The following is a 14,525-nucleotide window of genomic DNA, read 5'->3' on the forward strand; positions in this document are numbered from 1 at the left end:
TTACCTCTTTGTTAAAGTAGGGCTCTGGGGCAGCTAGGTGGCATAGTGGATAAAGCACTAGCCCTGGAGTCAGGAGTACCTGGGTTCAAATTTGGTCTCAGACACTTAATAATTACCTAGCTGTGTGGCCTTGGGCAAGCCACTTAACTCCGTTTGCCTTGCAAAAAAAAAAAAACTAAAAAAAAAATAATAAAGTAGGGCTCTGGTTCCAGGGTGGAGGGTTCACCATCTTAAGCTTCAGCAATTTTGTGCAGTTGTTTTCAGGGATTCTTCTAGGTAAGTTTTCAGTTCTTCCATAGTAGTATGATCTAGGGAATGGTATTTTTGCTACTCTCCTGCCCTGTACTCTGATCTGTGAGTTACCATAAGTACTCTTTTCTGCCCTAGGACTATGATAAAGTTCCCACTCCATTGTGAGCACAAGCCCCAGTATCCTAGGGAGAGTCCTGAGACTGATATCCAGAACTGTGATTCAGTTCTGAATATAAGCAAAGCAACAGAATTCTGCTTCAGTACTAGCAAAGAGATCCCTTTAATCTTCTGACCAATTGTTTGACCCTCTTACTGTCTATAGGTTGAGAGATCTGGAAACCGCTGCTGCTGCTAATTCAGTAGCTCCTAAGGCCTGCTCCTGGTTTACTGGGCCTGACTCTATAGGTATAACTGTGCTTGCCCTACTTTACTTTCACCCAGTGAAACAGACTTTTCCTGCTGACCTGTTGAGGTATTGCAACTGGGCTGATCCTTGAGAATAAGTAGCCCAATGTCCTAAAGAAAGTTAGAACAAGTTCAAGGTTATTGCAGCAGTCACCAGGGGGAAAAGCCATATAAGAGAGCATGATATGTGCTGGGAAAGGGAGAAGGGAGAAGCTAGAATGGTCCAAGGGAGGGATTAAGGAAAAGGTAACATATCGACTGAACATATACTGAAGGGTCAACTTAGTGTCTTCAAGTAGTTTCTGTTAGATAGACAATGGGATGGAAGTATGGGCAGGTTTCAAGTAGTTTGATAGTTTTGAACAATGGGATGTATTCTGTGTTAATATAAGATCAGTACAAAAAGAGATGAGGTAATAAAGGACCTATAATGATGATGACATTTTGTCCTTCATTCTTGAAGAAGACCATGACATCAGGGAGGTGATGCCATGACAAGCCCATGAATTGGATTTGAGTGAGGAGGGTGCTATGCTTCTCCTCTGGAGCCATTTGAGTCCAGTGACCAGAAATGAATCAGGACAACTGGAGATGGCCCTGTATATAAGGCAATCAGGTTTAAGTGACTTTTCCAGGGTCCCACAGCTAGTAAGTATCTGAGGATGGATTTGAATTCAGGTCCTCCTTATTTTAGGGTTGGAAATCTACTTATTATACCATCTAGCTGCTCCTCGCACACACACACATACACACACATGTACATATATATATTAAGGATATATAAATGAGAGTATAACTCAAAGTCTTAATTCTTTCATTTTAGGGCAGGGCTTTAGTCTTTTTGATAGGGGCTTGTCTTATGACTGGGAGCAGGAATTTACAAAGTCCTTGCCAAGAGGGTAAGGTACTTTCACTGAGGTTCAGTGCCCTCATCAAAATCTTTAGAGCCCCAGACTAGGTTTGACTGTTCTTCCCATGGGCATGTGCTGTACTCACTCAATAAATATTTCTGACACCCCTCAACCCTAGATGGAAATAGCTGGGGTCAGAGTAAGGCACTACTCACCACACCTCTGTCTTCTCCTCACTCTGTCTAGTAATGCTGGTTAGTTCCAGGAACAGTCCTTGGCTGTCTCAGGTCATTCATACAAGGTCAAAGGAAGAATGAGGACAATGTTGGTAATGTAGATGATGCCCTTAACTGAACAATTTAAGAGTTTCTTTGCAGATCTATCCTTCATCAGGAGTGACTGGAAGTTCTCTATTTCATTAATGGTACACATGCCTGGAGATGAGCAATGGATTCTTCCTGTTTCTATTTTGTCCTATGTTTCTAAGAATCTGGAAATTTTCTTTCAAGAGTATTGAAATATGATGTCTAGGCTCTTTTTTGATCATAATTTTCAGTCTTTTGACTTTACTTTAATATTTTTTCTTGTCTCAAGTTATTATTTTCCATTTGGTTCAATCTAATTATCAAGAATTTGTTGCTTGGGATTTGGGAGCAAAAAGATCTTTTCATTCAACAACAGCAGGAAAATCATAACTTTTTGAAGTAATTTAACTTGGAGATGATGGCATTAGGAAGGGTTCTCTTATGAATAAATAAGTCACTAACAAGTTTTAGAGCCAGTTATTCTACACAATAGGTGTGGAATCTTTAAATAAAGACTTGAAAGTGGATGGACCCTTTACAACCATGCAGATTTGGGACACAACAGGACAAGAAAATTTTAGAAGCCAGAAAAACACCATTGTACACAGGTTCTGACTGTTGCCTTACTTTCAGTATAGGTGACTCTCAAAAGTTTCCAGAACTTGGGCTATTGGAAGAAAGAATTCATTTATTATGCTGATATCGAAGAATCTGAAAGCTTTCCTTTTGAGATTTTGGGTAACAAGACTGATATAAATGAAAGACAATGATGATATTCATCCTTTTGTGAAGACCACAATATTAGTGAGGTGATACCATGACAAACCTGTGAATTGGATTTGAGTGAGGAGGTGCTGTGCTAAGTTACCAGTCTCACTTTCTCCTCCAGATTATCTAGATCCAGTGACCAGAAATGAATCAGGATGATTAGAGATGACCCTGGATGCGAGGTAAGTGGTGTTAAGTGACTTGCTCAAGATCACATAGCTAATAAGTTTCAAGTGTCTGAGACCGAATTTGAACTCCTATCCTCCCAACTCTAAGGTCGGTGCTCTATCCACTGCACTACCAAATTTCTACAGAAGAAGCCCAGGACTATTGCAGGGACAACAACAACCATCCTTACTTCAAAACAGGGCTAAAGATGCTACAAATGTTGCAATAGCTTTTGAGAAAACTGTTGAATTCTTGCTATAGAAGATATAATCAATCTCTTTATTCAGACTGATACAGTCAATCTTCACCAAAAACCTAAGCCCAGTTCATCTTGTTAACTATTAAAAAGCTTTGTCAATATAGCTCTACAAAATGGGGCAGGGGAAATGGGAATAAATGAAATGAGAAATGGGAAATAAAATGAAAATCCAGCAAGTTCAGCTCTAATAATAAAATTTAAACTAATCTATACTGCTGCTTCACTAGAAAGTGGAAGAGAAATATCCGTTCATTGAGTTTTTATAGAAGGAACATAACATTTATAAATAAAGGTGTCTCAAATAACAAGTGGTTACTTAAATTTTAATGTATAACTTACAGAATTAATAAAAATCATATTAACACTTTAATTATAATTAAAATGAAAACTTGAATTTCTAGAAACTCTACTTGGGTTGCTCCCCCCCACCAGAAGTCAAATAGAGAACACATTTTTATATTATATATTTTTTTTAAAAATTAGCATGTCATTCTAGATTTATTGAAAAATATTTTTAAATGTTCAATATTAAAGATTTAAATCACAAAATTAAAAAAACTTCCCCTGGCTCTGCAACTGAAGTATATCTTCCTTTCCTTTTTTTCAGGCAGATACTGTGCCTCAATTAATTAAATTGCCAGTTGATCAATCATCTTTTTCCAGATATTTTATAGGATTTGTTGATAATCAATAAAATTATTTAATTTAACCATTACGTGTTTTGGCATCTGAAGCATAAGATTTTTTTTTTGAGGTAATCTGTGTATTCTTTAGATCAGTGTTTTGTTTTCTATATTCAGAAGTTCTAGGTAGTTTTCTTATATTATTTCTTATACTGGTATTCAGTATTTTTTGGTTTTATTACTTGTCATATTATTTTGAGAGCCCTATGCTCCTTAAGTTGGTTTTTCACATTCTGTCTTCAAGATCAGTGTTCTGTTTACAAAGAGATCATGTGTTCTTTTAACATGATTGACTTTTGCTTTTCTTCTTCTGAACTGTTTTTCTTTTATATATTGCTAGTCTCAGTCTGTTGTCTCTTTTAACATCTGTGGAGAAACTTTCAATAACATATTAAAGTTTTTTATTTTATTAATTATTCCTACTGAAGATTACATAAATTCATTCAGTTGCTCCCACTCTGACAACTCTCATGACATTTTCTGAAATATTCTGCCATAATTCCATGATGCCTTGGGGAATCCATAGAATTCTATAGAATACATAGCGTAACTATTTCATCAATTGTTATTCTTATTTTCTGTCTTGAAACACTTATTAAGAGATTAGTAAACTTATGGATGTTTTGGTAGTCATCTTCCCTTCTAATTTTGGTATCTTCTCTATTTGAATAATTTTCCCTCTCTTGATATTTGTCAGTCTTGGCCTTTTCCCTTTGTATTACCTTGTCTCTTATTTTCTAACTCTACTGTCTATTATAGCCTTTTCTCAAGTTGAGAAATTTAGTTTTCACTAGACTTATCCCTGCCTCAATTATTTTCTTTCTGTTTTAAAAAATTTTATTTAGGGGAGGCTAGGTGGAGCAATGGATAGAGCACTGGCCCTGGATTCAGGAGGACCTGAGTTCAAATCCAGCCTCAGACACCTAATAATTACCTAGCTGTGTGGCCTTGGGCAAGTCACTTAACCCCCAAAAACCCTAAAAAAATTATTTAAAGCAATGGGTTAAGTGACTTGTCCAAGGTCACACAGCTAGGCGATTATTAAGGATCTGAGGCTGAATTTGAACTCAGGACCTCCTGACTCCAGGGTTGTGTTGGTATTCAACTCCTTCCCCCCCCTCCAAATAAGACTGGGCAAAGTTATGTTTCATTGCAAATTGCAACTGTGCCCTGGAGAAGAAGAAATCAGTGTACTCGAGTCAAGTCAAACCACCTCCCAAAAGGTGAAATGACTATGTGGGAGCCTTGGAAGTCAGCAAATACTACAAATCATGACTTAATTTACTATTTTGTAGCTTGTCTAAATATAAGAAAATGACAGAGAAAATGTTAATAAGGCAGAATAAACATAAAATGGTGCCATGCAAATATACATATATGCATACATGGGTATATATGTTCATATATGTATATACAGTATGAGAGAAAGAAAGAGGAGGGAAAGGAGAAGGAGAGAGGGAGGGAGAGAAAGAGACAGAGACAGCTGGTTGTTAAATATTTACCAAAAAAATCCAAACCTTCGGAGTCTGCAGCAGGAGGGAAATCCTTGAGTAGGCCCCAAAGCACAAGCTTTGCTTACTGGAAAAGAGTGCTGAGTGAACATGTCAAGGATTAGTATTCTGTACTGTTAGTTCATAAGGCTATTACTGTGTTGGTCTTCTTGACTTCTTATCCAATGGAAACCACTATAATTGTTCATTTCTGGCATGTTATTCCTCTTTGATGATTTTTTTTGGTGAGTTTGTGGGAAATGAAAAAAATGCCCAGGTTGGTCATATGACCCCCCCCCAAATGTATATCTGTTTCTAATTTAAACTATTTGGTGGTTTCAAGTATTTTGATGATAAGAATTTTGAGTCTTTAGTAACTTAGTGATTTGCTAAGAAGAATGGGGCTACTGTGCCTGATAGTTTCCAGACTGTCTCCATAGGGTTTATTCTCCCTTGAATAATATTTATGGATCTAGGTTGGAATCAGGGTTTATATCCTGGATGTCATACTTTTAGAGTTCTTGAGTGCTGAATTCTAGGTAGGTTGCCTCCATAGATGTACAAGAGAAAGTGATGGTTATTTGGTCCACCTTGCTTATGTTTCTTACCATCTTTCCCTGGGGCTGCTTGTTATATTTAAAGACCCAAGATCAAATATTGATTCTTTTCCTTTCTAACTATGTGACTGCAGGCAAATGGAATACTTATCCTCAGTCCCCTTATATTTAAGATGGGAATAAGACTTATTACCTACTGACTAAGGTATTGTGAGGAAAGTATTTCATAAAAATGGTATCTGAATATGAGCTATTATTAGGAGAGGCACATGGCATAGCAAAGAAAATCTCAGAATCTCAAGTGTAAGTACCTTAGAGATCTTTTTTAAAAAAATTAATATTTTATTTTTTCAGTTACATGAAAAAACAATTTTATTTACAATTAAATTTTTTTGAGTTACAGATTTTCTTCCTCCCTGCTCTTTTCCATACCTGAGATAGCAGGCAATTTTGATACAAGTTATACATAATGTAGTCATGCAAAAATAATTCCTTTTTAATCACACTGTGGAAAAAGCCCCCCCTCCAGATAAATCAAGAAAAATAAAGTTGTTGCTTTTTTAAAAATAAAAGGTATATTTCAATCTGCATTCAGATTCCATTAGTTCTTTCTTTGGAGATGGCTAGCATCCTTTTCTTTCTCAAGATAATTGGGATTAAGTGACTTGCCCATAGTCACACAGCTAGGAATTGTGAAGTATTTGAGAATGGATTTGAACTCAAGTCCTCTTGACTCTAGCGCTAGTGCTCTATCCCCCGTACCACCTAGCTGCCCCAATGGATAGCATTTTACTCCATGGGTCCTTTGGAATTGTCTTAAATCAGTATTGTATTGCTGAGAATAACTAAGTCATTCATAGTTGATCATTTTACCATATTGACGTTACTGTGTACAGTGTTCTTCTGGTTCTGCTCATTTCACTGTGTGACAATTCATGTCTTTTCAGTTTTTTTCCTGAAATCAATCCTGCTCATCATTTCTTATAGCACAATAGTATTCCACTATAATCATATACCATAACTTGTTCAGTCAGTCCTAATTGTTGAGCATCACTTTAATTGCTAATTCTTTGCCACAACAGTGTTCTCTGCCTCTATCTCTCTGTCTCTTTGTCTCTCTCTGTCTCTGTCTGTCTCTTTGTCTCTCTCTGTCTCTCTGTCTGTCTGCCTCTTTATCTCTCTCTGTCTCTGTCTGTCTCTGTCTCTTTTTCTCTGTCTGTCTGTCTCTATGTCTGTCTCTCTCTCTCTGTGTCTATCTTTCTCTCTCCATGTGTATGTGTGTGTCTGTCTGTGTGTCTCTCTCTCTGTCTGTCTGTGTGTGTATCTGTCTGTCTGTGTGTGTCTCTCTGTGTCTGTCTGTGTGTGTGCCTGTCTCTGTATCTCTCTGTCTCTGTCTCTGTGTCTGTCTCTCTCTGTCTCTCATCTGTCTGTCTCTCTGTGTCTCTCATCTGCTTCTCTGTCTCTCATCTGTCTCTCTCTCTCTCTCTCTCTCTCCCTTCCCCCTCTCTCAGACCTCTATATACATACTAGGATGAAGGGTAAACACAGATTTGTCACCCTTTTGGAGCATTGTTTCAAATTGTTTTCCATAAAGATTGGACCAGTTCACAAATCCATCAATAGCTCATTAGTGTACCTATTTTATCGTGGCTCATTTCTTTAACATCGTTTGGAGAGGAATTTGAGAGCGCTCAAGTGAACACTACCTTTTTTCTCCACCCTCTTACTTCAGAGACCTTCTAGTCCAAACTGTACCTGAAAGAAAATCCTTGCCACAACCTACTGGACAGGTGCCACAGCTAGCAAGTCTAGCATTTGTTGGAAGATCTCTTGTCAGTAGTAATCTATTAATTTTCAGGGTACTTCACTCCACTTTTGGTTTACTTTAATTGTTGGGAAGTTTTTTCTTATACCAAGTTTTATTGGTCTCTTTGCAACTCCCACCCATTGCTCCTAGTTTTTATTCCTTAGGGTCAAGCAGAGCAAGAACAATTTCTGCTGCTTGATAGACCTTCAAATACTTGAGGCCAGGTAACAAGTCCTCCTGGAGTCTGCTTTTCCCCATTCTTATTTCCTTCATCAAATCCTACAATAATAACATTGTAATTGTCCTCCCCTGGACACTCTCCAGCTACTCAATGTTCTTCCTCAGCTGTGGCAACAAGAACTAAACACAATTCTTTATTTATGCAGTCTGAATAGGAAAGAACCTTACAGGATTATTATCTCTTTATTAGAACTAAAATCAAGAGAGAACATATTTTTAATAAGTTTTTTGTTGTTGCTATTGTTTTCCAAGGGAGGGTTTGAAGAGGGACTAAGAAGTCATAGGGTTGCCCCACCCCTAAAAAAAGGAAAAGAAAAAACAAGGAGCATTGAATAATATATTAAAATGCACAGAAGAAACTCCAGTGGCTTCCCCACCACCACCAATAATGCACAAAAGAGAACAGCAGGAAAGTTAGAAATACTGTCTAAACAGCTTTGAAAGTTATGTTATAGGATGACTCTGTTTAGGAAAAGGAAGAGACATACATTTTGAAATGAATGTGATGAAGAAACCAAAAATCTATTAAAATGTCTTAAAGTATTAGTGTTTTGTTTGATCTTCAAAATAACTTTGTATGAAATAGACCAATTCAGTTACACAAAATCTAAACAAATTTTACTTAGAATAAAAGAAACTATTGAGTTGAAAAACCACTGATAAAGGTCTGATTCCAAAATATATCATTTTATGTATGCATAAATAGGTATAAATATGCATATATAAATCAAAAAGAAAGTTATATGTTAAATGTGTTACATATTTAAAAGAAAAAAGTCTCAACTAAAATCACACCCTTGATAGAAAGCCTTTTCCAGTCCTTCCTAATTCTAGTACCTTCCCTCTATTGACTATTTCCTCTTTATCCTGCATATAGCTTGTTTTCACATAACTATTTGTATGTGGCCTTCCTCCTGAACTTTCTATGTATTATCTGCAGTGCTTGAAATATAGTGGATGCTTAATAAATGCTTATTTACTGACTGTACATATTAAATAATTAAATTTTGTATGCAATACTCTTTTATGTTCTACTTTCTATGTGGAAAATATTTTATTTGTTATTAAGTTCAGAATAAAAAAGAAAAACTAAATAACAAATTCTAGCTTTGGGATCAGAGACAAATCAATTTAGCTCACTGACTCTTCATTTTCCCATTTGTAAAGTGGGATATTTACAACCTCACAGGGGCATTTGATGATCAAATGTAATCATATATATACATATATATATATGTGCATATATATATATAAAGACCTTAAAGCACTGTATAAATGTCAGTTATGATGATAATGACTATATTGAGAACTCCAATAAGATCATAAAGGGTCACTTTCCACAATTCCATTTTCCCTGCTATTCATCACCCTTTAGATCCAGGTTGCCCACCTGTGGGGAAGAAAGGAGGAAGTCTGAACATGACTGACTGTTTTCTCTCTAGCTTGTTGGAAGCAAGAAACAAAAAACTGCAGCTGAAAATACTAAGGATGTGTAAATGACAATTAGGTCTACAAGACTAGGCTTCTCTGCAAGAGCTATTTATGGTGCATATTCACAATGACTAGTCCATTTTTTCTTGATCCAGCTACCAGGAGCTCCCTTGGTACCTACAAAGAGAATAGTACTGTTTGCATTAGATTCCATCAATGGTATATGAAGGCAAGGGTCAAAGAGCCCACTACTGAATATACTTGTGCTCAAAAGAGAGGAGGAAAACAGATTTTTGCTTTTAATTGGAGATGATACCTGGTTGATCTTTTGTTCATAATCAAGGCTTAGGGGAGCAGGGTCATGTTTACATTGATTTTAAGTTGGAAGGGATCTTAGAAATCATTAAGTCTGACAATCTCATTATATAGATGAACTAACAGAGACTCAGAGATAAAGGAACTCACTCAAGTTACCTGAAGCAGAATTTGAAGCCATGACTTCTGATTTCCAATTCAACAGACATTCCATTATACCTTACTAAGAAGAAGATAGAAAAAAATTTGCTCTATCGCTCTCTCATTTGTGAATGAATTTTTCCTTTTCAAGATAGGTGTGATAGATGGTGGGAAACTGCCCTCCATTCAGTACCTATTAAATACCTATCTGACTGAGAGGTAAGCTACGTATAAAATAAACCAACCTGGGCTCTATAGTAAATTTTTGTTGACTGGACTGTACTCTGTGACCTATAGCTAGGTAAGACCCTAGGTGGCTAGCAGGAAGGGGAGGCAGCTATCTAAGGTGCTAATAATTTCAAAGTGAATAATTCACAACCAGATAATCAGAAGATGATTGTAATTGTTCTTTTGCAGTCACCTTTTCATTTAAAAATAAGTTATATCCATTGTAATTACCAACTCTCAGTAACTGAAAAAACTTAGTATCCTACAGCCATAGAATTTTAAAATGTGATAAAACTATTATCTTCTGGTTTGGGTTTGGAGTCCTGGAGTTAATATATAATATGAAACAGAAAAGGATCAGTTTGCAAATGCCTGTCACGTTTTTTTTAAATAAAATAAAATCTAGACCTGAAAGCAGAAAGATTTGTATCCAAATATAGACATAATTTTATCAGTGTGAATATTCTTTCTACACAACCATGTCAAGGTCACTGGAGATGGTTTCATGAATCAAAGAGATCCCTAATACCTACCCTTTTCCTGTATTTCAATGCCTGTCTGGTGATAAGCCTCTTCAGACTTTGGTTGTTTGCCTTGGGGTGGCCAGTATACAAAGATTTCCAACTTCATAGGACTTGCCCAATAGTTCACTTCCCTTGCAAAGCCTGAGAGAACCAAGAGTCAACTCCATTCCATGATGAAACAGCAGAATAGGAACAAGGCATAAATCATTATTTTTGCCAGGTAAAAATCATAAGACTAATAATGAAGTTCCCTCAGAAGTTAGGATCTAATGGGAATGTTGGTCTCAGAATCAATGTAAAGATCATCTTGACTTAATTAGCTTTCCAAAACAAACCCAATTCATTTCTAATTAGTAGCTTACATTTTCAAAAATATAATTACTCATTTGTATAAATAGAACTTGGGCATTTTGAATAGGGAGAGTGAGAAGGAATAAATTATATATAAGAATATCAAAATATTTCAATAATAAAAGGAAGCTCTCTGAATTTTTTCTGTAAAACCTATGGGAAGAAAAAAAACTAGAGAATTGCATAGTATAGGAAGGCATAGTATGATTTTGATTTGAGTTAATGGAAGGTATACCCACATCAATGACATCATAATTCCATCAAAGTATTAAGAACATAAAATCATAGAATTAGAGTTGGAAAGGATCTTAAGAGTATTTGAAGTCCTAATTATATTGAACTGCTTGTATTCCTGCATGAGAAGATGATACTGATAACTCATATGAACTTTCTCATTTATTAGGGTAGTTAGAAGGAGTATATATAGACAAAGCACAGAAGGGAGTAGAATTTGAAGGGATAAAAATATTTTTAAAATGGAGTTAATGGGCTAGAGAGAGTACTGGGAGAAAGGGAAAGGAGAGGTGTGGGAACACAGGCTATTCTAATGGCCATGACACAAATCATTTCCAAGTAAACCGCCACCTGGACAGTCTCAGGAGCTGGCATGCCGCCCTGAGAGATAAGGTGTGCCAGAGTCCTTGGAAGCTGGTCATTCCACCCCATAGCCCAAGGGCACAGGACACAGCTTAGTTTTACCAACTCCCCCCTAACGTACCCCCCTTATCCTGTAATACAAGATGCTGCACATACACTGCTTGTACATTCCCCATTCCCTCATTTTTTCTTTGTTCTACCCTGGAAGACCTAACAGTATATATGTAGAAGCTAAGCAGTAATAAAATTGAGCTGGAGGCATAAGGCAGTGTGGCTTGACTCCTTATTCTCAGCTCCCCTCCAGGAGGGAGGTCGTCGCTGTTAGGGCTCCAAGGTGAAGCAAGCCGCAACAGAGAGGTAGAATGGGGTAAGTTATTTCACATAAAAGAGGCACAAAAAAGCTTTTGCAATGGAGAGGAAGAAGAGGGAGGTAAAGGGGTAGTGAGTGAGACTCCCATAAGAATTGGGAATGACATATATACATACTAAATTGGTTATAAACTATTTAAGTCTAGAGGAAATTAGGAGAGAGAAAGGATGGGAGAAAGGGACAGGGGGTGAGAGGGTTAGGTGATAGAAGGGAAAGAAGATTGTGGGAGGAGGTAGTCAGATGGAAAACATTTTTGAAGAGGAACAAGGTGAAAGGAGTGAGAGAATAGAATAAATGTGGTTGGGAGGAATAAGATGGAGGGGAAAACAGTTAAATAGTTAACTGTGGGAAAAAATATTGAAACAAGTTTCTCTGATAAAGACCTCATTTCTCAAACACAGAGAACTGAGTCAAATTTATAAAATAAAAAAGAGCCATTCCCCAACAATTAGATGAGGTTATCAATTCAATCTATTTAAATCATTTAAAAAATATTCTAACTCACTATTGATAAGAGAAATGTGGATTGGAAAAATTCTGAGGTCTACTTTATGCCTATTACATTGATTAATAAGACAGAAGGAGAAAATGGTCAATGTTGGAAGTAGGGAAATTGAGACATTGATGTACTGTGGAAGGAGTTGTAAAATGATTCAATAATTCTGTAGAGCAACGTGGAACTATGCCCAGAGGGCTATAAAACCATAGATATTCCAGAAGAGATGTACAGGAAGAAAAGAACTTATATGCACAGGATATTTATAGCAGCATTTATCTGGTAGCAGGGAGCTAGAGCTTGAGGGGATGCCCAGAGGCTGGGGAATGGCTGAATAAATTGTGGTATGTGCTTGAGATGAAATGCTGTTTTGTTATGGGTAGTGATGAAGAGGATGCTTCTCAGTCAAAAACTTACAGGAGCAGATGCAATGAGAAATGTAATGTATACAAAACAACAGCAGCATTGCAGGATGATCAGCTGTGAATGACCTACCTTTTCTCATAATGCTGTGACCCAAGAGAACTCTAAAGGATGTATGATACAGAATGCTATCTATCCCAAGGACAGAACTGATAGTGTGTGAATACAGATTGAACCATGCTTTTTTTTTCCACTTTATTTTTCTTGGGGTTTCTCTTTTTTTGGGGGGGGAAGGTTATTTTTACTTTTATAACATGATTATTGTGGTCATTTTTTCATCACTCTACATTTTTAATCTTTATTAAGTAACTTGCTTTCTCGCTGAGGGGAAGTTGGGTGGGAGGAAGGGAGAGAATTTGGAACTCAAAGGTTTGGAAGTGAAAATTTGGAAGTCAATTTTACATGTAACCAGGGGGAAATTTTTTTTTTAATTTTAATTAAAAAATATATTTGAAGTCCAATGCCATAATTTTACAAATCAAGAAACTGAGGTCTTGAAAGATGAAAAAATACCTATGGTCACATAAGAAGTTAACAGCCAAGTCAGGATTTGAAAATTGACCTAGAGCATGTTCCACTGAAGTATAGAAAAGAAGACTGAAGGCTTGTGAGTAAGAGTTGGAGCTGAGATTTGAACCAAAGTCATTGCTTTATAAATGTATTTTTTCAGGCACTGTCGCATGCATGTAGCTTTTTTTTAATTTATTTTTTATTTTATTTATTTATTTTTTTTAGTTTTTGCAAGGCAATGGAGTTAAGTGGCTTGCCCAAGGTCACACAGCTAGGTAATTAGTAAATGTCTGAGGTCAGATTTGAACTCAGGTACTCTTGACTCCAGGTCCGGTGCTCTATCCACTGCACCACCTAGCCACCCCTTGTAGATTTTTTTCTCTTTTTTCTTTTTTTTAATTTATTTTTTATTCTCATTTTGTACAAATGTTTTTTTTTTACATTAATAAAATATACTTGTTTACAAGTAAACAAATTACCCCTCCCCCCATGAATATAGATAGACTTGCTTGGGAGAAAAAGTAAAGGGGAGAGAAAAAAAATTAAAATTAAAAAAAATGATAGTAATAATTGTAGGTATGGCCAGGTGGCGCAATGGACAAAGCACCAGCCCTGGAGCCACGAGCACCCGAGTCCACATGCAGCCTCCTAAACCCAACAATCACGCAGCCATGTGATATGCAAGCCACCCAATCCCCACTGCCCTGCAAAAACCAAAAAGAAGAAAAAAAAAACAACCCAAAATAAAATAAAATAGTAATAATAGTAGGGGTGGCTGGCTGGCAGACAGAGCATTGGCCCTTGAGCCAGGAGCACCTGGGTTTGATTCTGGCCCCAGACACCCAAAGATCACCCTGCTATGTGGCCCCAGGCAGGCCACCCTGCCCCACTTGCCCTGCACCCTCCCCCAAATAATAATAACAAAAGATGTGCTTCAGTCTTTGTTCCAACACCATCAACTCTGTCCTAGGTGGATCACATTCTTTATGATAAGTCCATCACAAAAGTTACTTCCATATTTTTCCAAGGTTGCCATTGCTGATTGCAACTCCCTCATTTCTTATTTCTCCACTACCATGTACTTTATTTTCTCTCTCCTTTCACTCTGACTCTGCTGTAGGGTCGCTGAGTGGCACAGCAGACAGATCCTTGGTCCTGGGGCCAAGAAGCCCTGAGCCCCCATACCACCTCTTAGGCCCAGAATCCACCTGGCCCTATGGTCCTGGGCAGGCCATCAAATCCCAGCCCCTTGCAAGAAGTAAAAAAGAAAATGTGTTATATCTGACCACTGTCCCCCCATGGTCCATCCTCTCCTCCTTTATTCACATCCCCACCCCTTCCCCCTGCTCCCCCC

At 37.2% G+C, this 14,525-nt stretch overlaps 1 pseudogene; it reads left to right on the plus strand.

The window, feature by feature from the left end:
• The window catches only part of LOC141505216 (ras-related protein Rab-9A-like), a 36,371-nt pseudogene extending 33,284 nt beyond the window's left edge, over positions 1-3,087 (plus strand).
• The last annotated feature ends 11,438 nt before the right edge of the window (positions 3,088-14,525 follow it).

The sequence above is a fragment of the Macrotis lagotis genome, chromosome 1 (genome assembly GCF_037893015.1).
Source record: "Macrotis lagotis isolate mMagLag1 chromosome 1, bilby.v1.9.chrom.fasta, whole genome shotgun sequence".
Taxonomy (NCBI): Eukaryota; Metazoa; Chordata; class Mammalia; order Peramelemorphia; family Peramelidae; genus Macrotis; species Macrotis lagotis.